Below are 25,612 nucleotides of genomic sequence, written 5' to 3'. Positions count from 1 at the left end.
GACACATTTCAAACACTCGAGAGCCACATGTAACAGGGGCTGCCATATTGGATGGTAGATTGAGAACATCTCAGAAATCCCTCATTACAGGAAGTTTACTGGATAGCCCTGGTCTCGTGGAACATGGTGATAAAAATCTGCTTTAAAACAAAAAAAGATTGAAGCAGTCACTTTTGTTCTCCCATCCAACTCTCCTCAAGGCAGCCCTCAAGAAAATCCAAGACATAGATCCAAACTTCTTTCATCTCTCTTCTGTCATACCTCTTTGGTTGGACTCCCCTGGCCTCAGGATAAAGCCTGTGGCGTTCCTAACAACTCTCTCATCTGCTGAATAGTCTCCCTCTCCCCCTGCTCCACCCCCCAAACTGAATGACGGGCATTTTCCAGAACATTCCATGCCCTCTCACACATCTGTGCTGAAGCCAATCACGACCTCTGCTTGGAAGGTCTTCCCTTTCCTGTATCTATGCTTCTATCTAGCTAAATTTCGCCTGTCCTTTAGGACTTGGTTTAAGCTTAGGCTTCCCCTGCCAAGACTTTTCAGCTAAAGAAGCTAAAAAAAGGCCTCAGACAGGAGTTTTAGCACTATGGTCGCAAAATCACACATTCTTGTAAAGTTGGTAAAAATAAGATATTTTCTCTGAATCAGTTAGGAAACACTTCCCTCCTATTATTCTTTCTAGCATGTCAATCACACTGCTGAGGCTGCCAACTTTTGCAGAATAGCTTTGGGGAGTGTCGCTTAATCTGCAAAACGGAAAGACATTTGTATCAAGCAAGTCAGAAAGGAAAGACTCCTGATGCGAATACATGTAAAGGTGGCATTTGTCATCTTTATACATTAAATTATGGGAAGTTCAGATTAAAAAATGGAATATGGAAGTACTACTCAGCCATAAAAAAGAACAAAACATGCCTTTTGTAGCAACATAGATGCAACTAGAGACTAAGTCAGAAAGAGAAATAACATATGATATCACCTATATGTGGAATCTAAAATATGACACAAAGAAGTCTATCTACAGAACAGAAACACACTCACAGACATTGGGATCAGACTTGTGGTTGCCAAGGGTAGAGGGGTAATGAGAGGGATAGGCCAGCTGGGAAGAGGTGTTCTCCCCTGGGAAGAGGTGAATAATAATATTACAGGCTGGTTGTAATGATTAATAAGTGAATTTAGGCCAAGCACTAAACACAGAACCATCTGGCCCAGGTAGCAAAGTTAGCTAATATTATAACAATTTCATAGGAGTACTATTTAATAATCTGTAAACCAGATAATATAATTTCAGTATGAAAAAATAATCTGAGTATGAAAAAAGAAAACTGTTGCTTCCAAGAAACCTTTGTTGAATTCTTTGTAAAAATTTGATAAAGTCATGATTTTTAAAAATTTTTGTTGAATTAATTATGGGCTAACCAACCATAACATTTGGAAGGGAAAACACTGTAAAAAGTTCAAGGCCTGAAATCAAATTACTTTGAATGTTGCTTTAAGCTCCTCATCTACTTTAACGGAAAAGGGAATGGCAACCCACTCCAGTACTCTTGCCTGGAAAATCCCATGGACAGAGGAGCCTGGGAGGTTGCAGTCCATGGGGTCTCAAAGAGTCAGACATGACTGAGCGACTTCCCTTTCACATTTCACTTCCACACATTGGAGAAGGAAATGGCAACCCACTCCAGTGTCCTTGCCTGGAGAATCCCAGGGACGGGGGAGCCTGGTGGGCTGCTGTCTATGGGGTCACACAGAGTCAGACACGACTGAAATGACTTAACAGCAGCAACAGCAGCATCTACTTTAAAAAAAAATAGAACTAGGAACTGGGGTATGTTGGGTGTCTATTTTCTTTCTTTGCAAGAAACATAAAAACCAGTTCACAAATGATTATATCAGAAGATGGGTGAATGAATATACAGACATAAGTTTTAAGTAAAAGCAAACAAGAAGTTTTAATTATACATGTATTTTTTTAAATAATTCCCTTCCTTTAAAATCTTTGTTGATTAACTGGTCAAATATAGGTCCTGCTAAAGTTAAAGACAGGACTTCTAAAATAGATGCTCAAACTATTTAATGAATAAATGAACAGTGATGCATAAGTGAATGATGAAATAAATGGCTAAGTAAAGTGGCCATTTCTCTTAGTAATTGACCTATTTTACATACACACTGCTAATCAGGGTAAAAATGCTTGTCCTTTTGTTACTAACATGATGGTTAGTATCTTAGAAGCAAATAAATGTGGGACAGCTTCTTGGGGTTTTCTCTTTCAAGTTCCCTAAAGCTCTTCTTTTCTCTACCATCATTTTTCCATTTTTTTCACCTGCTTGGATGGATGAAAGAATCTTAGTGAAATAAAAAGCTCAATGAGGTGAAAACACTCATAAACACTCCCATTAAGGAGTTTACTAAAGGGGCTTGTACCCTTGTCACTTAGATGGCCATATTTCATTCCTCCCAAGGAAACTGGACACTCTTAATCCAAAAAGAATGCAATGAGAATCAAAGAGGAAAAGAGAGGGTCAGGTTGCAATCCTTTCATTTTCCAAAGAGGATTCATGGGGGAGGGATAGGAAGAAATTTATAACTAGCTATTCTAGAGCCTTCTGAGCACAGAAGTTAAATCATTCTAACTTCTGCCTGACTTCCTCGACCTCAACCTGATGAACAAAGCGAGATTCAGTGTGAAAGGGGAAATCTGGCAGAAATGGAAAATAAAAGAACAGAAGTATAAATAATTAATTTAGAATATACCTTTACATATAACATGTAGATAGACTGCACTAAAGGATGCTGTCTCCGCTGGATGATGCAATGCAAAGAAGGAAAAGAACTTGGGGTGTGGAAGTGGACAGAATCAGATTCAAATCCTGCCTAGGTCACTGAGTGACCCTAAGGCAGGTTATTTAGCCTCCTTGAGACTTGGTTTCTTCATCTGCTAAATGAAGAAAATAATACCTATTGGCCAAAAAATGTGTGGATTGTGTAAAAAAAAAAAAAAAAAAAACTAAATATAAAATTATGTAGCACAGTGCCTATCTCAAAATAAGTCCTATTTATGGATTTAAAGTAAGGGGTTTTACAAACTTAGAGCTACCAAAGAGGGGAAGGGAGGGAGGGATAAATTAGGAGGTTGGGATTAACAGATATACAGTACTGTATATAAAACAGATAAACAAGGACCTCCTGTACAGCACAGGGAACTCTACTCAAAATTCATAATAGGGACTTCCCTGGTGGTCCAGGGGCTAAGACGCCACGTGCTCCCAGCGCAGGGGACCTGGGTTCGATCCCTGGTCAGGGAACTAGATTCCAAACACTGCAACTAAACAGATCCTTCACGGTGCACCTAAAGGATCTAAGATCCCACATGCCGCAACTTGTATTTGGAGCAGCCAAATAAACAAATAAAAATATTCAAAAAAGGCGGCCGGGGGGCGGGGGGGGGGGGGGGCACGGCGGGGACTAGGTAGACAAAAGCAGGGGTGGAGACAAAAGGACACCCACAGAGATGAATGGCTACCGTCTCAGGGGATAGAAGCCCGGATTAGAACAGAAACAACCACTGAAGCAACCGGCTTCCATTTTCGGGAAGCATAAACAGCAGCAAGAACCGCAGCGGTTCAGCCAAGCCAAGAAGGGAGCCAGATCTGAAACGGAGCGCCCCCGCCCCCCCCCCCCCCCCCCCCCCGCATCTTCTCCACCACCAGGACAAAGGGCCAGTTTGAATGTGTGCCCCGCTATTTTAAGAAGCAAAGATTTTCGTTTGGCAAGCGCTCTTCACACAACACAAACCCCTCTTTCCTCTGACATAAATTCTTCCTTTAAGGAGAGAAAGAAGAAAGCCTGCGTCGTCGGAGCCCGCGGGTCCCAACAATGGGCCATGCGTGGCTGCCAGCGCTCCTGAAGGGGGCCTGTGTGCACGGGCGGCCGCCCTCCTTATCTTTTATCTCCTGCCCGCGCCAGAGCTCCTGTTTGTCCGGGGTGTTTTGCCGACTTCTCTCCTTCGGCGGCTCGGACAGAATTTGCCGGCTGCCGGCTGATGGGAAACAACCGTCTTCTTGTGCCTGGGCCATCCTGTCTTCTCTCCAGGCCACGGGGGAGAAAACGTGTCTTTGTGGCCTCCCTTCAATAGCTTTCTGCATCCAAACGCCTCGTGGGCTCTGGCAGGAGCAGCCCGCCAGCCTCTGAATAGACGGGGTTGTGTGCTCCTCTTTGCAAAGCTGGCCTCTGATCCAGAAGGGCGTCCGCGGCCCAGGCCTGGCAGTCCAGGGACAGACTCCGGGGCGAGCCGGCAGATGCCGCAGCCCGTGGAGTCATCATTGCTCGTCTGAGTACAGTGCATTCAAGCCCGTCCACAAAACGCTTTCAGAGCTGCTGGCTCGTGGGATGGACACTCACCGTGGATCTGCTCTGCGCCTAGCACAGCCCTTGCCATCGACTCTCTCCTGAAGCCTGTGATTAGGCTCCCCTGTGGGTACCATTCTAGGCTCAGCAGGTTACAGTTGAGGAAACCAAGTCTCAAAAAGCGTAAGGTGACTAAACAGTTACAAAGATCCAGCCAGAGGTACCAATTGCTTCAGAGATGCTTAGGGCCCCCTGAAGAGCATCTTATTCTCTGCTCAGCAATGAAGAGGGAATATAACTCCCACCAGCCTAGTTGATGGGTACCATACCCTTTCTGCCCACATATAAGGCAAAAAGGGGAAGTAACTGATTCCCCTTTCCTTCACTCCATATTCCTCCTTCCCACTCTATAAAGCCCCCTTGAAATAAAGAAACGGAATCTCGCACCAGGCTGACAGGTCAAAGTAGCCTTCTTCACTCTTATATTCTGAACCTACGCATCTCTGATGTGTCTGGTTTGACCTTTGCTGGACAATGTGAGGTGGCCTGGGATGTTCCTCGGGCTCAAGTAGCAAAGCTCGAAAGATTCAACTCTGGGGCTCACCTGCCCATGAAGGAGACAATCTGCCTGCCCATGAAGGAGATACGGGTTCGGTCCCTGATCCAGGAAGATCCGATGCACTGCATAGAATCTGAGCCCGGGAGCCACAGCTACTGAGCCCGTGAGCTGCAACTGCTGAAGCCTGGGTGCCCTAGAGCCTGATGCTCCTCAAGAGAAGCCGCGCAGTGAGAAGCCTGCACACCACAAATAGAGAGAAGCCCCAGCTTGCTGCAACTAGAGGAAAGCCCACGCAGCAACGAAAACCCAGTACAGCCACACAAAAAATGAATAAATAAGTAAAATTATTTTTAAAAAAAGACTCGACTCTGGAACTGTGAACTAAGTGACCTTTAGCAAGTCACTTCTCTGGATCTCATTTTTCCCTCTGGTAAAATGGGCGTGCTGATGCTACCTCCACAGGGTGTTGTAAGGGTTAAATAAAAAGGGAAAATGAATGTGGGAGGGCAAAACAATAATACCAGTTATTCTGCAGCAGGGGCAGTGTATAAATACTGTACTAGGGTAGCAGCAGTGGTAGGAACAAGAACCTTACTACAGCCCTGGAGGCCTGAACACCGACTTCCACCTTCCACTTTGCTCAGTCACGCAAGCAACGTTTCATGTGCGCTCACCAGGAACAGTGCCTTATTCCATAAACTCTCAGAGCTTCCTTGTCTGTGAAAGGACTAGTGGTGGCAACAGAGAGGCAAAGAGGTGGGCTAGTTGGTACCTCTACCAGCTAGTATGGAATTTGCAATCTGATGACCCATGGGACAGACTGATCTCATAGACGTGTTTTATTTTGCACCTCATTGCTTTTTCTTCTAAGTGAGACTGAATTTTAAAATTGGAAATTCTGACCACACTGAGCCTCTAGTTGTACAAAGGAGTAATCAGGTAGAACTGATAAAGCCTTCTTCCTCCTTACACAGAGCAAGCAGGTGCCAGTTCACCACAGTCCCCGCCACTCCCTACTGCCTTATCAAAACTCCATGTCATTTCCACTTGGTTGTACAATTATATTATTGTCGTCCTTGTAGTAAATATCTGGTCCATGCGTATCAGAGTAACACTGGCTGCTGTAATTAACAAAATTCCAAATATCCATGGCTTAATGAAATAAGTTTATTTCATGTTCTTGTAATAGTCCATGATGGTGGCTTTCCTCTAGATGGTGATTTAAGGACCTAAGTTCCTTCCATCTTGTAATTGTGCCATTCCCTCAAGTTTTGCTATCTGGCCTTCAGTCAAAAAGTGGAGAGAGAGTAGAAAAAACCCTATCTGCTTTATATAAGCCCAGGCACAGATGGGGACATATATAATTTCCCCACACACTTCACTGGTCAGAACTAGTCACATCCCCACCACTCCCCCAGATGCTAGGTGGACGGAGACATATAACTTCCAACTGGAAAACTATCTCTGACATAACTCTAATACAGAAGAAGGAGAACTTACTTTTTGTTGCCATAAATCTCTGCCACATTTTAGCTTTAGGAAAGGGAGGGGTAAATAAAACACAGACTAAATGCTATAGGATTTTTCTTACATTCACTTATTGTACTCATTTATAGTCCATCCCTTGTGGGTACTTTAGCTTTCAGTGCCTGAGCTGCAAGCCCAGAAACAGAGCAGATTCTGATCCCATAGTCTGGGTCTGAGCCTGAAATTCTGCATGTATAACAAGTTCCCAGGTGATGTCATGATGTTGATCTGTGGACCACGATTTCAGCAGCAAGCCTTAAGAATACTAGCCTTCCTAGACCATCTGCCTCTCCTCCCAAACTCCAGACCCTGCCTAGATAAACTCCTGTATCTCTCTCTCTCTACCTCTGCCATACTTCAATGAAATTATGTTTATTGATCTGAAATGATGTGTATTAGTCTGTCTATGAAACATCAAGAACAAAGACTGTATTACTCATGCTCAATACATGTCTGCTGAAGAATCCACGAAATTTCACTGAGAACCCCAGCTATATCATAGGCATGTTCAGTCGCTCAGTTTTGTCCTACTCTTTGTGACTCTATGGACTGTAGCCTGCCAGGTTCCTCTGTCCATGGGATTTCCCAAGCTCCAGAATACTGGAGATAGGTAGCCATCTCCTCCTCCAAGGGATCTTCCCAACCCAAAGATTGAACCCGCATCTCCTGTGTTTCCTTCACTGTCAGGCAGATTCTTTACCACTGAGCCACCTAGGAAGTCCTGCTGTATATTCCAGGATATGTGGTGAATGAAAGGAACACACTCTTAGTATTTCTTGTGTGCCCACCATGGTGAAACGAGCCACAATGTGGCAAGAACACTCTGGCCTCAAGGGGCTTTGTATCCAGTCAGGGTGATGAGATGTAGGCCAAAGGAAAATGAGGGCAGAACAGTCAAGGGTCAGCTTACATGCTGCCCATTCAGGGAATCTGGAGAAGGGAAAATGGGAGGGAATTAACTGCTCTTTTGTATGCAGAATCGGCTATACGTTTGCAATGGTGCCAACCAGAAACCTCTTGTGCTATGGGCTGAATTTATCCTAACCCCTAGTACCTTAGAGTGTAACTGTATTTAGATGTGGGATCTTTAAAAAGGTGAAGTGAAAGTGTTAGTCACTCAGTCGTGTCTGACTCTTTGCAACCCCATGGACTGTAGTCTGCCAGACTCCTCTGTCCATGGGATTCTCCAGGCAAGAATACTGGAGTGGGTTGCTATTCCCTTCTCCAGGGGATCTTCCCTACTCAGGGATTAAACCCAGGTCTCCTCTATCACCTTCTGAGCTACCAGGGAAGCCAGGGAATTTACCGTCTGAGCCACTAAGGAAGTTTTTGATTAAAAAGGTAATCAAGCTGGAACGACGCAATTAGGGGAGCCCATAATCCATCATGACTGGTGTCCTTATAAGAGTTTAGGGGGACTTCCCCGATGGTTCAGTGTCCAAGACACCACACTCCCAACGCAGGTCGTCTGGGTTCAATCCCTAGTCACGGAACTAGATCCCACATGCCACAACTAAAGATCCCACTTGCTGCAGCTAAGACCCAGCACAGCCAAATAATAAATAAAAATAAATATTTTTTAAAAAAATAAAAGTTTAGGACACAGACATACACAGAAGTGAAACCATGTGAGGACAGGGGGAGAACATGACCACCTTCAAGCCAAGGAGAGGAGCCTCAGAAGAAACCAACACTGCTGACACCTTGATCTTGGAAGTCTACCTCCAGAATGGTGAAGAAGACATTTTTTGTTTTCTTAGCCACATAGCCTATGGTACCTTGTTACAGCAGCCCTGGCAAAACAGTACACAGTGTCTACTTAACTTCTTTGCTACTCAGGGACCTTGCTTCTCGATGCAAGAAAAGGAGGTGGGAGGTAGATGTTTGTGGAACATCTCTGGTGTGATGTGTTAGGCAACTCCCCTTATCTTATATCATCTTCATCACAACCATGTAAGATAAATAGCTAAATTTCCCCCTTTTTGTAGACAGAGGAAAGTGATGGTCAGAGAGATGAAGAACTTTTCCTCTTTCGTATAGAGAAGTCAAGGAAGCCAGGTTTACAACCATCTCCATTTACTATAGACACTAAGCTCTCTAGGCTACACCATGTTGCTTCTCTGAATGTCAGCCCATGGACCTGCTGAGAACAATCAAACTGTAGACTGTGGGTTGGAGCCCTGGAAAGTATTTTTAATCACTGTCCATCTGAGAAGCATTAGAGTTACCAAAACAAACATTTCTGAACAAAGGGAATGGAAGAAAATACTGGGGCTCTGGCCTCGATACCCACACTTCTAAACTTTTAACACTAAACAGCCTACAACGATAGCAAATTCTACCCATGTTCCTACTCTTTCCACTCAAGTTGGCTCTGTGAGTTGTTGGTTTTATCAAAATTGAGTGAAAGTGTTCAATACAATATTGGATTCATTGGGGAGAAAAAAAGGAACAGAAAAACCCCGGTGCTTCAATGCCAGGAGCTTACAAAGACATATAAACCATGAGGAATTCCAAGGACTTACTCAGAAGCCGCTCTGCAAATGCACTTCTTGAACAAAGGGCCAATGTTCCTTTCAGGGAAGAGGGCAGTACTGGTTTCCGGCATTTTTTCTTTAAGTCATTAGGACCATGCCAACAAGCAAACATATACTTCTCCTGGGAGAAAGAATCTCATTCAACACAGCTTACAAGAGTTTGATTATTGGGGAGGGGGTGCTTCATGGCACGTGCCTCACCAGCCGGCCCCCGAATGTACAGATCTGCTTAAAGGGCTTTATTGACAGAGGCTGCAGACAGATCAGGGCTTGTGGAGAAAACTGACGTCCCAGGAATACTGGCGGGTCAACTCCATCCTGACAAACACACAGTTCCGCCAGGAAGCGCTGAACAGTCTGCCTCATTCCTCAGGAAATGTGCTTCCTAAACATGTAAAAATATAGAAGTAATAAACTCAAGTCTGACGGGTTTGCCATTTCCTCCACAATGACAGCTCGAGGGTTTGGGGGCACCTGGGATGATACAAAATGGAACGACAGAAAGTGAAATGATGATTGAACTCTTAGCCAAATGCAAATTTCAGTTTTCAATGAACTGAAAGTAGCCTGAGAACACACCAACATTGGATTAAGACAGGCCATAGTTCAAGCCCCAGCTCTCCTGCCTACTCCTGGGTTGGCCAAAAAGTTCATTTGGGTTTTCTGTAACAGCTTATAGAAAAACCCAGATGAACTTTTTGGCCAAACCAATAGTTATATGACCTTTGGTTATACCTTAACTTCTCTAAGCTTTAGTATCTTTATCTCTAAAGGATGATGATACCACCTCTTAGCATCTATGGAAAGAGGAAATTAGATTACATAGCGTGTTCAGACAGCCCCTAGTGTAAGGATAAACTCTTAAAATGGGTGGCCAGTTCTTTCTTTCCTCCAAGGAACTGGCTTCAAATACACAGCATGTTTAAAGGACACCTAAGATTATAGATGCAGAAAACAAACTGAGGGTTCCCAGGGCCTAATGGGAGGGATAAAGTGGGAGACTGGGATTGACAGATACACACTCCTATGTATGAAACAGATAGTGAATCAGGACCTGTTGTATAGTACAGGGAACTCTATTCACTCAATACTCTGTAATGGCCTATATGGGAGAAGAATCTAAAAAAGAGTGGATATGTATAACTGATCCACTTTGTTGTATAGCAGAAACTAACACAACATTTGTCAATCAACTATACTCTAATAAAAAAAAAAAGTCTTTAAGAAAAAAAAAGTAAAGTACACCTAAGATTAAAGCAATACTACTAGTAGTACTAGTTAGTGAAGGAATAGGTTGTTCTACTCAAGCAGTTAGTAAGGGGTAGGTTTTCTACTCATTCACACGTTCGACTCTATATTCATCCAGCCAAGCAACATTTATTGAGCACCCACCCTGGGCTGTACCAACCTGCTGGAATGAGGAGGCCACAGGGATGAATAAGGCAGTCTCTGGGAGCTCAGACTCTGAAGGAGGTGACAGACGTGGAAGCCACACCATACAACCGGCAGAAGAAAGCAGAGTTGTAATGGAAGAGCAAGTGCTATGCAAAGAGAAATCTGACAAGTTCTACCTGCAGGCCAGGCGCGCACACACACACACACACACAGAGATCACTAGACTGGACGCTTTGTGAAGACAAGGGCTTTGTTTTCTGTTTTGTGTGCTAGTACTGAGAACATTGCCTAACACTCAAGCAGGTACTCTTTAAAAAAAAAAAAAAAAGTTGTGGAATAAGTGAACTGATAATTCCATAACTATCTTAATCCATTTTGAGTAGAAGGCACTAGATGTGGAAAACTGCTGTTATCTTCTTATTTGGAATAGAGGATGCAAGAGTAGGGTATGGGGGAATTATTATTTTTTAATTAACTTTATAGGAATATAGTTGCTCTATAATATTGTGTTTCTTTCTGCTGGACAGCAAAATGAATTGGCCATACAGACACCCTCTCCCTCGTGGACATGCTTCCCATTCAGGTTGCTACAGGGCATGAAGTAGAGTTCCCTGGGCCACACAGTTCATTAAGAGTAGAGTGCTTTGGTGGGAACCTCCAGATGCAGGGATCATCAGGCACCTCCATCAGGGAGCATGGTCCTTGAGACACAGGCCTGGGCTGGAGGTACAGACCTGGGGCCACTTACAGATGGGGATTGAAGCCGAGAGAGGCAAGCACGAGAAAGGAAAGGAAATACGGAGAGCCAGCACAGGAGTCACAAGACAACAGTTTCCAGGAGGAGTTTGAGAAGACCTCTCAGAAGAGCCAGCTCCATCACTGGTGAGTCAAGAGTACAAACAAGGAGAAAAGGCTCATCAACCACTTGTCAGGAAATGTCCGTGGGAAAGGCAGCCCAGGGTGGGGGAGAGTGTATGTCCCCGGGCTCCCCAGCCCTGGTGGAAAATGTTATCTTCATGTGACCACACACTCCCACGGACCCTTCTCCCACCCCAGCCCTTCCTCAGCTATTTGTGTTGAGGCTGTGGTTTTCCTTTCTGACCCTTCTTATTGAAACTTTGGTAGGAAAAGGGGAAGAGAGCCAAGATGTCACAGAGGGCCTGGGGCTGGTGGGGGCAGGGGGGGTCCTTGACCCTAGAGGGGTCTCTGGGGAGGCAGCATGAGGCCATAGGAAGACCATAGATGCTTCAGCCTCTCGCCTCCTGCTCACATCAGCAGTTCTGTATCTTTTCTGTGCCTCCGCTTCTGCATCAAACGGAAACACACACGCATTTCACACTGTTCTGTAGACAATGCAATAAAATTACAAATATGAAAATCGCTCCCATCATGTCTGGTACATAATATGTACTCAGTGAATGGGAGCTTCCTTTCCTTTGGTCAAGTCTAATAACCGCTCCAGGTCTCCATTCTTTCGGAAGATAGAGTTAAACTAAGTGCTACCTGTCTTGGTTGTACTGAGGATTCAGCTGAAAGCTGCTGGGTGTTTTACAATATAGGTATCTCTACTTCCTTGCCTATTTCTCCTATTGGAGGAGATAGTCATAAGCTAAAAAGTTGAGATGCTAGAACTCACAGGTACCTGAGAGATTTTTAAATAAACATACAAATAAGTGGCGGATGGGAGGATGGATGGAGGGGTCTGATTTAATACTTACAGATACAGAATCTTCCAAATTCAAGATGTTTCAGCCTCTGAATGTTCTCCTGAGAAACTAGGGGTCACAGAAATCATCTCCAGGGTCCGAGGACTATGAGAAAAAAGACTTTCTCCTTATTTTGTGTACCAGCAAATTAGCCATTCTTCATCAGGTCTTGTTTAGAAATGGTGGTGCAGCCTGAGAAAATTGGGTTCAACTTGCCATGTAGAATTTTGGTCATGGAGTTGTATAAACATAGCTCTTTATTAATCTAAATTACTGGCCTTCAGGGTGAGTTTATTTTATTTGCACACATGATCTTCAGTCCTGGGAACCCTGAAGGACAAGTGTGTTCCAGAGAGAACAAACTTCTTGTGAACCACTTAGCAATGGACCCTCAGGAGGTGCTACATAAACAAAATGTAATGAATTGTTCCCCCTGTCAAAAACGAACAATTCATAACGTGCCCTTGAATGAAACCAACTGGTCCTCTTGTCAAACACTCTGTGCTTTGATGTCCATTTCACTGGTTAGAAAAAAAAAGAAGAAGAAGAAAATAACAGTCCTTTTTAATAATTTTTTTCAGTGTAAAAAGGGAGAATAAGCTATCAGCTGCCAGACACAAGCACCCTTCCTAGCTGAGAGAGAACTCTGGGTATCTGAATTAGACTTCTTTAACTGAGGAAAAACTTACATAATGTAGTTAAGGTATCCTTTACCAGTGTTGCAAAAACAAGCCAAATACAACAACAATGTTCCTAAGTGACCAGTGGGTGGAGTGGAAACAACGACAGTGGTAATTACTTAGATTCCTCTCTTAACAATGCACCAGGTACTGCGCATTCAGACAGTACAGAGGCAGTTATTACGCAACATAGTCTATGTCACAAACCTATAGGTCCATGCTATTATTATTCCCATTTCACAGCGTAGAAAACTGAGGCAGAAAGAGATTAAGTGACTGATCCAATATCACACAGATAATTATGAAGTGGAAACAATTTTCAAACTCTCGACCGAGGGATTGTTCTTGAATCACTATGCTATAAAGAATACTAGACTAGGAATGATGAAATACTCTTTTAGTCCAGATTCTGTCATTAACTCCCCATCTGCTCTGAGACAAATCACAAAGAGTCCTCAGTTTGCCTATCTGTAAAACAAAAAGTTTCCATGGGATGATTTCGGCATTAGTTGGGGTTCTCTGGTTGCTTGTCACTGAAATTCACTTTAGCTAATTTAAGTCAAAGTAAGAGGAGGAAGAGGAAAAGAAGAAGGAAGAAGAAAAATGGGGATAAATTCATCCTAAGATATTTAGGCAGCTCACAGAATGGACAAAAGGCTAGAGACTGGGAAGCCAGACTTAAAACTTGCATCAAGACAAGAATCAGCAAGGCATTTAGGGTCTCGTTGAAAAGACGAGTAAACTGTCTAAATCAAGTGCCACCAAAAAACAAATGAGTCCTCAAAATTTCTCCATTCTTATGTCATTCCTGAAGATTTAAAGTATCCATAGATAATACATTGTTCTTGCTTGAGTCAAGTAACCACCCCTTGCCAGGGAGGGCAGGACACCTGATTTACAATTCCACAATACTACACACCAGTGAGACTGGGTCCCAGAGGAAATGTTAGTGAAGGGGGATGAACTGTTTTTAATCCACTACTCCATGGAAAGTCACTTGCAGATAATTGCATAGATTAAATGAGAGGTACATAAAGCTGAGCTGGACCCAGTTTTTAGTCACAGCGCCATAGGTATAGGGAGATTTCTGTTATAGAAAGGTTGAGGCAGCGGCTACTCTCCCTGCTTTTTTTCCCACTATTGTTGTCATCCTCAACATAGAAATGGTAGGATTCTCTGAAGCACCCAGATCTGGGTCAAGGGATTTATATCAGCAAGTCACTGGTAGTCCATCAAAGCCACTTCAAGTTTAGTGGGGTGCTCGTGTCTCTCAAAGATACTGACCACACTCATTTGAGTCCTTTGATGTGATTCCTCCTATGAGGGGTAGTAGAGAGAATGAACCAGAAGGTAAACCATTTGGATTGTTTTTGCAATATTTCAGGTGACAGATGATATGCGTCTAAAGCAGATCAAAGATAATAGGAGTGGAGAAGACAAAGCACATTCAATGGACACTTTAAAGATTGATTTGACAGGACTCAAAGACCTGGCAAATGAAGGGAAATAGTAAGGATGGTCTTGAGGTTTCCAGGATAGATGGCTGAGTGGAGGGAAAAAACACTTACTGTGGAAATCCTGGAGCACTGATAGTTTACATGAGAAGGTAATGGACACAGTATTTTTGGACACACTCAATATGAAGTCCTTGTGCACAATTCTAGGAGAGATGTCTAAAAATCAGTTGGATACAAGAATCTAAAGCCCAGTGTGAAGTCTGAGAATGGTACTTGGCAATAATTCACAGCAGCATTAGTTGGAGTCATAGGTCTGCTTAATCAAGGAAGAGTTCATAAGTTGAGAATGAGTGAAAGGGGGTGGAGGGGAAGAGGAACTGATGGTAGGTCCATGAAGTAGAAAGGGAAGCAGGAAAAAGCCTACCAGGAGACTGGAAAGGAAAAATCAAGGAGGGAGGAAGAAAAGAAAGGGAGGTGACACTGATGTCCACGACTAGGAGAGAGCCTATTAGCAATAAGATCTAAAACTCAGAATGCAAGAACACAAGTTAAAAGTCAAGGTTGAAGATTACTTTCACAGGGGTCCTTGTGGGAGGGCAGAGAACTATGTAATCTACTATATAATCAGAGAGCTGATGCACCTAAAAAGAATAAGATTGACCACATGGCAAGAGGAGGCTGGAGGGTGAGCAAGGCCAGACCATGAGTCCTATGGGCTGTGATAAGGAGTTTGGACTTTATACTTAAGGCAAAGGAAAGCCATTGGGAGTTTTCAGCATGATGATGACATGATCAGAGTGAGTGTTGAACAAACTACAGGGTAAAGATTCTTAGAAGTTAAGTGGATACAGTGAAACCAGCTAGGAAACTCTTGCATAAATGTTGGATGATTAAAGTGGGCAGCGGGCCAAGGCAAGCGCTCTAGAGTCAGACTGCCTGGATTTGACTCCTAGCTCTGTCACTTACCAGGTGTGGACAAAACGTGGAACGTTTTGTTGCCTCAGTTTCTATAACTGAGGATAGGTTCACAAATATTTCCTACTTCCCAGGCTATTACTAAGATCAAATGCAATCATATGTATCAAGCACTCAAAAGTGTGTCTAATACACCCAGTAAACACTCAAAACATCACCCGCTATTGTAGCAATGCAGTGAGAAATAATAGTGATCAGAACTGTGGAAGAGAAAATGGAGAGATGTGGATGAATTTAGAAGAATCTTTGAGTGAAAAGAGCAAAAGCTTTACTCTTTAGCAAAAGCTAAATTCATTGAATTTACCTTACTTGTAGGAATGTAGAAAATGATGTTGAAATGTAACTTGCAAAAGTATGGTATTTTGTGTTTTTTTTAGAAATTGTTACAAATTTAGATTTTGTGTAATGAACATGGAAGTTGAAGTTCAGGAGAATAAACAGGCAATGCAAAGGTTCGCGTTTCTCAGAATGAATGTGAGAAGCAAACTGTAACCTCATCTGAAAACAGGCCCATTATGTGTGAAGCATTACCAATTGTTATGCCTGGTTTTTTGGAGAGATTTCCCACCACTGCTAACGATACTAGTGATGAAACAGAAAAACTTGCAAAGGCAACAGCAAATTCTCGTTCTTCTCTCGACACTGAGGTTTAATAATCTAATTTTATTAGGGAAATTTAAAAACCATACATGAAGGCAGAAAGCACACAGTCTCTAGCTCATAGAGGCTACTGAATAAGTACTGTCATTATTGATGACAATAATTGCTTCTCTGTAATCTATGAACATTACCCACTAGGAGGGTAAAACTAAAACAGAGGGCTTCGTTAGCTATGCATGTTCAGAATATGTCACTTTGCTTGAGAAGATAATAGCTCATCATTTGCTATGTCCATTTTCATGGCAACATACCTGATTACCATTAAAGAATTATATTGGCAGCATATTCATTTTCACATTAAGAAAAAAAAACTACAGAGTTGGACTTCCCTGATGGTCCTATGGTTGAGAATCCACCTGCTGATGCATGGAATACAGGTTCGATCCCTGGCCCAGGGTCCACATGCCACACCCCAGTTACCAAGCTGGCACTCTAGAGCCCGTGAGCTGCAGCAACTGAAGCCGTGTGCCCTAGAGCCTGTGCTCCGCAATAAGAGAAGTCACCGCAATGAGAAGCCCACGCACCACAGTGAAGAGTAGCCCCCACTCGCTGAAACTAGAGAAGCCCATTCCCAGCAACAAGACCCAGTGCAACCAAAAAATCAATTATTTTTTAAAAACTATGGAGTCATTTTACTTTATAATGTAAAGTGAAAGTGAAATTTGCTCAATTGTGTCCAACTCTTTTCAGCCCCATGGACTGTAACCTAACAGGCTCCTCTGTCCATAAAATTCTCCAGGCCAGGATACTGGAGTGGGTAGCCATTTCCTTCTCCAGGAGATCTTCCCAACTCAGGGATCAAACCTAGGTCTCCCACATTGCAGGTGGATTCTTTACCATCTGAACCACCGGGGAAGCCTGTATAAGGTAAATGTCAACATTAAAAACATGCTGGTGGGGGGATGAATTGGGAGATTGGGATTGACATATACACATTACTATAAAAAAAATAGATAACTGATGAGCATATACTGTATCGCTCAGGGAACTCTACCCAGTGTTCCATGGTGACTCGAATGGTAAGGAAATCCAAAAAAGAGAGGACACACACACACACACACATGCCTGATTCACTTAGCTGGACAGCAGAGGCTAACACAGTTTTCATTCCAATCTAAAAGAAAGGCAATGCCAAAGAATGTTCAAACTACCACACAACTGTATTCATTCCACATGCTAGCAAAGGAAATCTCAAAATTCTCCAAGCTAGTCTTCAACAGGACGTGAATCAAGAACCTCCAGATGTGCAAGCTGGATTTTTAAAAGGCAGATGAACCAGAGAGCAAATTGCCAACATCTGTTCGATCATAGAAAAAGCAAGAGAATTCCAGAAGAACATCTTCTTCTGCTTTATTGACTATGCTAAAGCCTTTGACTGTGTGGATTACAACAATCTGTGGGAAAATTCTTCAAGAGATGGGAAGACCAGAATGCAGGTCAAGAAGCAACAGTTAGAATCAGACATGGAACAACAGACTGGTTCCAAGTCAGGAAAGGAGTACATCAAGGCTACATATTGTCACTCTGCTTATTTAACTTATATGCAGAATACATCACGGAAAATGCAGAGCTCGATGAAGCATAAGCTGGAATCAAGATTGCCAGGAGAAATACCAATAACCTCAGATATGCACATGACACCACCCTTATGGCAGAAAGTGAAGAGGAACTAAAGAGCCTCTTGATGAAAGTGAAAGAGGGGAGTGAAAAAACTGGCTTAAAACTCAACATTCAAAAAACTAAGGTCATGGCTTCTGGTCCCATCATTTCATGGCAAATAGATGGGGACACAATGGAAACAGTGACAGACTTCATTTTCTTGGGCTCCAAAATTACTGCAGATGGTGACAGCAGCCATGAAACTAAAAGGCACTTGTTCCTTGGAAGAAAAGCTATAACCAAACTAGGAAGCATATTAAAAAGCAGAGACATTACTTTGCCAACAAAGGTCCATCTAGTCAGCTATGGTTTTTCCAGTAGCCATGTATGGATGTGAGAGTTGGACTATAAAGAAAGCTGAGTGCCAAAGAAGCAATGCTTTTGAACTGAGGTATTGGAGAAGACTCTTGAGAGTCCCTTGGACTGCAAGGAGATCCAACCAGTCCGTCCTAAAGGAAATCAGTCCTGAATATTCATTGGAAGGACTGATGCTGAAGCTGAAGCTCCAATAGTTTAGCCACCTGATGCAAAGAACTGACTCGTTGGAAAAGTCCCAGATGCTGGGAAATATTGAAGGCGGGAGGAAAAGGGGACAACAGAGGATGAGATAGTTGGATGGCATCACCAACTCAATGGACATGGGTTTGAGTAAGCTCCAGGAGTTGGTGACGGACAGGGAAGCCTGGCATGCTGCAGTCCACGGGGTCGCAAAGAGACGGACATGACTGAATGACTAAACTGATATATGGATGTGAGAGTTCAGCCATAAAGAAGGCTGAGCGCAGAAGAATTGATTCTTTTGAACTGTGGTGTTGGAAAAGGCTCTTGAGAATCCCTTGGACTGCAAGGAGATCAAAGCAATCAAATCCTAAAGGAAATCAGTCCTGAATATTCATTGGAAGGACTGATGCTGAAGCTCCAATCCTTTGGCCACATGATTTGAAGAGCTGACTCATTAGAAAAGACCCTGATGCTGGGAAAGATTTAAGAAAGGAGGAGAAGGGAACAACAGAGGATGAGATAGTTGGATGGCATCACCAACTCAATGGACCTGAGTTTGAGCAAGCTCCTCAAAGAGTTGGTGAATGACAGGAAAGCCTGGCATGCTGCAGTCCATGGGGTCACAAAGAGTGGGACACGACTGAGCAACTGAACAACAGGAAACTAACACAACATTCTAAGACAACTATACTCCAACTAGTTTTTTTTTTAATGCTAAAAGTGCCCCCCGCAAAGCTTCCTCAGACCCATGACCCCCACGATCCTTTCTTATACAGACCGTAGACTGTTTTGGTCAAAAGAAAGAAAGAAATAGGAACAGAGCAATGAAGAGAGGAAGTAAACTACTACCAAGCTGACTACACCGTAAGTGCTGTGCTAAGCACTCCCCATACATCTGATGAGAAACTCCCCACTTTCTGTGCAGGAGGAATTGTGGTCCCATTTGACAGAACAAGAATCTTCAGCTCAAGGAGATTCAGAGTCCAGGTAGCAGTGCTAGTGAGCTAACAAATTTAGGTGTCTTTGCCTCCCTTTCCCCTGCACTGGTGTTCCTGTGTGACTCTTAAAACCCATAGAGCACAGAGAAAACATATCTTCTTGAGAAAGCAAGCAAAGAGCTTACCTTTAAAAACCTAAATTTGGATTAAAGAAAAGTATAGCTGTCACCTTCCTAGCAATAGTAGAATCAAAAACTCCTTGTTTAAGAAGTCTTTGCCACAGTGAAGTTGATAACTAACTGTATAGAAAGGATCAGAGTTCTTCTGGTCATCCACCATGTGTGTGCTATGGCAACCCCAGGTACACATGCAACTAGCTAGTTCTTTTTTATTTTTTTACTAATATTGTGGAGTCATAGGAGCAGAGTGTAAGTTGACCTTCACAAGTAAAAGAAACACAGGTTTAAATAGTGTGAGGAACAGCGACAAGTTGAGGACATTTATACAGGGAAAGTAGGTAGGAAATAGAAATTGACTCACAAGACACCAAGAAAGCACAATGATTTGGAGTTTAGGTAAATCAGTTCAGTTCAGTTGCTCAGTTGTGTCCAAATCTTTGCAACAGCTTCCCTATCCATTGCCAACTCCCGGAGCTTGCTCAAACTCATGTCCATTGAGTCAGTGATGACATCCAACCATCTCATCTTCTGTCATCCCCTTCTCCTCCTGCCTTCAATCTTTCCCAGCATCAGGGTCTTTTCTAATTAGTCAGTTCTTCACATCAGATGGCCAAATTTTTTCCCAATTTAGGTAAATAGTTGTTTTTAAATACTTCCTTGTCATTTTATAAATATTTTTATATATAAAATATATATATATATATTTTATGGCTGTTAATTGTTTACATGCCTATCTCTCTTACTTCATTTTGAACTCCTTGAGTTTAGCATGGTACTTATCCTTGTATCTTAGTACCCTACACAGTAACTGGCATATGGAGGATATTTAATATGTTTTTTGATGAGATGGATAGATAAATCAAAGAATAAAGATATACTAGAATAAATGAATGAATGGAGTGCATTTATGGATGCATTTGCATTGATAATATTTCTCTGAATGATAAGTGCTTATAAAAAAAAATGCTATGGTTTTTTCCAGTAGTCATATATGAATGTGAGAATTGGACCTTAAAGAAAGTTGAGCACCGAAGAACTGATGCTTTTGAACTGTGGTGTCAGATAAGACCCTTGAGAGCCCCTTTGACTGCAAGGAGATCAAATGAGTCAATCCTAAAAGAAATCAGTCCTGAAAATTCATTGGAAGGACTGATGCTGAAGCTAAGGCTTCAATACTTCCGCCAATTGATGTGAAGAACTGACTCATTGGAAAAGACCCTGATGCTGGGAAAGACTAAGGCAGGAGGAGAAGGGGACCACAGAGGAGGAGGTAGTTGGATGGCATCACTGACTCAATGGACATGAGTTTGAGCAGACTCTGGGAGTTGGTGCTACAGTCCATGGGGTCTCAAAGAGTTGGACATGACTGAGCGACTGAACTGAAGTGCTTTAAAGTTAAGATAGTTATCAAAATTCTATCACCATTTCTGCTCTGTTAAAAAGAATTAGGGCCAGATTTCTTTGGCCAGTGGCCATGCAGACAGTGGTAGTGAATGGGTTTCATAGAGTCAGAAATTTGGGAAAGGAGCCCCTCAAATAGAAAGGAAGAAAGTAGGTCAATCTATTATTTTAACAGATTGCTTGTATTCAAATACCAAGAAGACCAAGCATAAATCTCCTAATTGACATCAGTTGAATATCTCTTTGCTGTCCACTTCCCTAATGGTCAGACTTCCATCAGCTCTCTCAGGGCAGAGTTCATAACTTAGGCCAGGTCAGTCAGCTCATTCCAAGCCATAGCCAGAAAATTGACTCAGGGAAGTCCTGTAACCTTAGTCAGTTCAGAATGAATCTCAAGACTTATGCTGAGGGACTTCCCTGGTGGTCCAGTGGCTAAGACTCCATGCTCCCAGTGCAAGGGGCCCAGGTTCAATTCCTGGTCAGGGAACTAGATCCCATATGCTGCAACTGAGTTCAAATGCCTCAACTAAAGATCCCGCATGCTGCAATGAAGATCATATATCATGTGTGCCACAACTAAGACCTGGCCCAGCCAAATAAATAAATTTTAAAAAGACTTATGCTGAGAAATTTCAGGGAAAATAGTTTTCACACCTGCTAGATGAGATAAGATGACAGGTTACTCTAGGAGCCATCGGTATGCATCTTAATAAGCAGACTTAGTGTGAAGCTATCAGAAACAAAGATGGAAGGAAAAAAAACCAAATCTTTGGTGATTGCATTAGTGGAGGCTGAAACTTTGTCTCTGAACTTAAAAGTTGTTTGTTTTCTTGTTGTTTTAACCCTTGGACAGCAAGGAGAACAAACCAGTCAATTCTAAAGGAAATCAACCCTGGATATCCTTTAGAAGGACTGATGCTAAAGTTAAAGCTCCAATATTTTGGCCATCTGATGCAAAAAGCCAACTCATTGAAAAAGAAAGATGGAGGGCAGGAGGAGAAGGGGGCAACAGAGGATGAGATGGTTGGATGGCATCACCAATTCAATGGACATGAGTCTGAGCAAAGTTCGGGAAATGAAGGACAGGGAAACCTGGCTTGCTGTAGTCCATGGTGTTGCAAAGAGTCAGACACCACTGAGTGACTGAGCCACAATAGTGTAAGGCATCCTAACTGGTACCATCATCACGTATCAAGCAAAATCCCATCTGGAGCAATAGGTGGAAGAGGGTCTGAGGGGTTTCCCCAATTTCAGCTATTGCTCACACTTGTCTTTATGGGCCAGAAGATGTATGATGCACAATAGTGTCCAACAATTTAAAAGGATCACGATGGAAGGGAAGATGCAAGTGTGAGCAAGCTATAAGGACTCTCTATTCTCACTGGTTTGTGCTTGTGCACCTTTGGGGAATCTGGATGGATCAAACACAGTCCATCGCTACAGTCAGACTTTGGAGTCTGTTGGAGAAGCTAAGTCACCTCTCATCAAGATGCAGATCTGGCTCTTTTCTTTAAAAGACCCTATTCTAAAACAAGCCATGCAATCAGGTATTCCTCTCCCTAACCACAGCTGCACCAAAAGTAATTATGACAGAAAAGACCGAAAATGTGGAACTGGGGAAATGAACAGCGTTCTTAAGTGGTTATCTTTTTTTTTTAATCCCAGAGCATATCAGGGGCTGGCGGTAGGAGAACACTGAGCAACAGCTGTCAGCTGGAAATCTAACACAGGGTAATGTAATCAGGTTGGATTTGCAAAGCCCATGTGGTTTACAGTGTGGGAGAGAGCTTTCTGAGCCCACATCACCCGAGTTTAGGAATCTTTTGTCTTCTGGATAGGAACTGAGGTTTTCAGCCGCCACCACTTCATCCAGTGAGCTTTGCCATGGATCTGATTATTCGGGGAGATTCTCTGGTGGACCAGTACAGGCTGTGCACCCTCCAAACTGAATGCTAAGCCTGCCTGCTAGCCCATACCATGTAATCAAGCGAGAAAAGTACAGGGTGATGCAATGAATTCCAACAGGATGGGGTAGGAACAAGAAAGAAAAACACTCCAAAACCCCCAAATCTTTTCTAAGTCAGTACAGCAACTGGCGGAATTAAGATGAAATTCCTATCCGTGGGCTGATGGCCAAGCCAGGAGACAGCATAATTACAGGAGATAAGACTTGGAAGGGGATAAATTAGAAACATAGACCCAACGTTACAGAGTTGACAGGAAATAAAGATAACACACACAGTGAAATTTCTGTGATCAAGAGACAACCTCAGGATTAAAGCATGTATATTTTTAAGGAACTATATTCACATAAATTTAAATTTATATAAGTAAGAATGTATGTTCAGTAGTTTTATTTAATTTAACAAACACATATAGCGAGCCTCCTATGCACCAGGCACTAAGCTAGGCCTTGGGAATAGAGTAGAGTCTTTCAGCCTCAGCACTATTAACATCTGGGACTGGATAACTCTTTCTCGGAGGGTAGGTGGAGTAGAGACCATCTTCTGCATTGTGAGGATTTTTAGCAGCATCTCTGGCCTCTACCCACTAAATACTGGTAGCAACCTCCACTCCAGCTGAAACAACAAGACCATCTAAGGAAACTGCTGCATGTCTCCCCTGGGTGGGGGGCACAAAATTGTTTCTATCTAAGAACCACAAGAATAGAGAAATACTAAACAGAGAATCATCCCAGGGTCAATGCCTCATGCATCAGGGCTCTGGGATTCAACTCTCTGTTGTTAGAGCTAAATCTGCCACTTACTGGCTGTGCAACCTTGGGGAAGTTTTTTTAATATATTTCTAACTTCAGGATCCTCATCCATAAAATGGAAATGACTCTGTGGAAATGTTGTGAGGATTAATGAGAAGATATATGTAAAATATTTGACATAGTACCTCATCCAGATTAAGAATGCAAGTCTTTCCCCAAGGTACTCATGGCATAATGCAGAACAATTACAGCAAGTAAATAATTAAGTTTCATAGATTCCCCTTGAGCACCATTCAATATTTCTCCCATATTGCTGGAATTCCAACTCCATTTCTGATATGTGAATATATTTGATCAAGTCCCATATCCAACAGATATGGGACTTAGTCAAATATATTCATATTTGATTCATATTCATATCTGATTCATATTTATCCATGAATCAGACTAGACTTTGCACTAACCTTCTAGTTTCTATTATCCTTCTCCAATGTATCTTCCATCTTGCTGCCAAAGTTCATTTACTGAAAGATCAACTCTAAAAATCATGTTATGCGGCCAACTGAGAAATGGAATATTTCCTACCATGTTGATAAACAAGGATGTCAGAGTCATCAGCAATTGCAGCCCTCCAATGTGAGCTAGTATGCCCTAAGGACCTTTAGGAAGGAGAAAAATACTTGTGATCTAGCAGCCATCAGACTGCAGCTGCTCCCTACGGTGAGCCTCAAGGAAGCTCAGAATGTAAAAATCACAATACCAGCCCAGATAGGTGAGACGCATATCAGAGGATTGATTTCAGTGTGCCCAGACTCTTACATCTTTCTGTACATAGAAAAGCACTAAATTTCTTAACTTGGGATATCTGGTCTTCTTTAATTAACAATAATCTTTTGATGTTCAGACCACCTGCACTTTGTTGCAAAACTTTTATTTAACCTGTCTCCCTCCCTCGCCTCCTTGGAGCAGTTCTCTCAGGATTACTTGAGATGCTGTCTCCCAGACTTGAAGTCCTAAAAATTTCTACCAAGTAAAATATAACTCTCAACTTTTAGGTAGTGAATATTTTCTAAGTTGACACAACATTGGCTCCATATGGCTTTGTCTGGCATTCAAAGTCATAGACAATTTGGTTTCACCATAGTTTTCCAGCCCACCTGTCTTTCAAGAGTTTAACTCCAAACTCCTTCAAAAAGTTTTCTCAGATCCTCCCAGGTAGAAGTCCTTTCTTCCCCTGCCACAAGCTCCCTTGTTTCACACATCTGTAAATTCATAATACTCTCCATTTAAGAATTCTTCATGCGTGTCTGTCTCCTTCATTCATGTGAGAACCACAAGGGAACTGAAACTAATCTTTCCATCATTTCTGTATCCTCGAGACCCAAAATGCAATGGTACCCTACAGGCAAAGGAAACAGAACGTGTACAACACAAGAAAAAATAGACTCCAGAAAAGAACCGGACAGAATAGACACAATTTGGTCAGCCAGTGGTTCTTGGCCTATTAGAATCACTAATTAATCAGAATCTCTAGGAGAGGACCCCAAGTATCAGTATATTTTTAATTCTGCAGGTGATTTCAGTTGCAGAAAACTAGTTGTACAGTTATTTATAATGCCTGAGAATGGTTTCCTCACCTGACCTGACCATTTTTTAGACCAAGTCTAATTAATTGAAGGCGGCTGCCTGAGCACTGCCTTGAGGAGGATTTTGAGGATCCCGTGTCTCTGCAGAAGAGACAATGATGATTGGTTTGTCATGTCTGCCAAGGGCAACTAATCAGGGAGCTGCAACAATCATGCTGCTAATTGACGGCTGTGACTGATGCATTAATGAGGAGAAACTGGATAGACTTGATAGCTATAATTTGTATATGTATACGCCCATATGTAACACTATCATTTATATATAAGCATACATAGAGACATGTTTGTTATATATATTTGTTATATTCAATATATTTGTTATATATATAGTAATAGCTACCATCTTTAGCTATGGGCTAAGCACTGTGTTAAACACTGGACGTATTACTGAGCACCACTAATGTGGGCTCTGGCCTCAGAGTATGGACCATTAAGGGCAAGGCAAGTATTTATAAAATAATCACACAAATAGATAACTAAAAAGTAGGAAAGAAAATTAAAGGATGACCTAAGAAATGTCCAAAGCGGGGGTACTGAACTAGTTTGGAGGGCAGCAAAGCCACCCTAAACAGGTGGCACTTGAGCTGAGATGTGAGTTATGAGAAAGATTTAGCAAGAGAAGTGTGGAAGAGTTTTCCAGACTGGAGGCCAACACATGAAGAGAGGATTAGAACCCAGACTCCCACACATAGAGCTCTGTGTTCTTAGCAAGTTATTTCAAC

Source organism: Cervus elaphus, chromosome 21 (assembly GCF_910594005.1).
Source record: "Cervus elaphus chromosome 21, mCerEla1.1, whole genome shotgun sequence".
In the NCBI taxonomy this organism is placed as follows: domain Eukaryota; kingdom Metazoa; phylum Chordata; class Mammalia; order Artiodactyla; family Cervidae; genus Cervus; species Cervus elaphus.
This window is presented reverse-complemented; position numbering follows the sequence as displayed.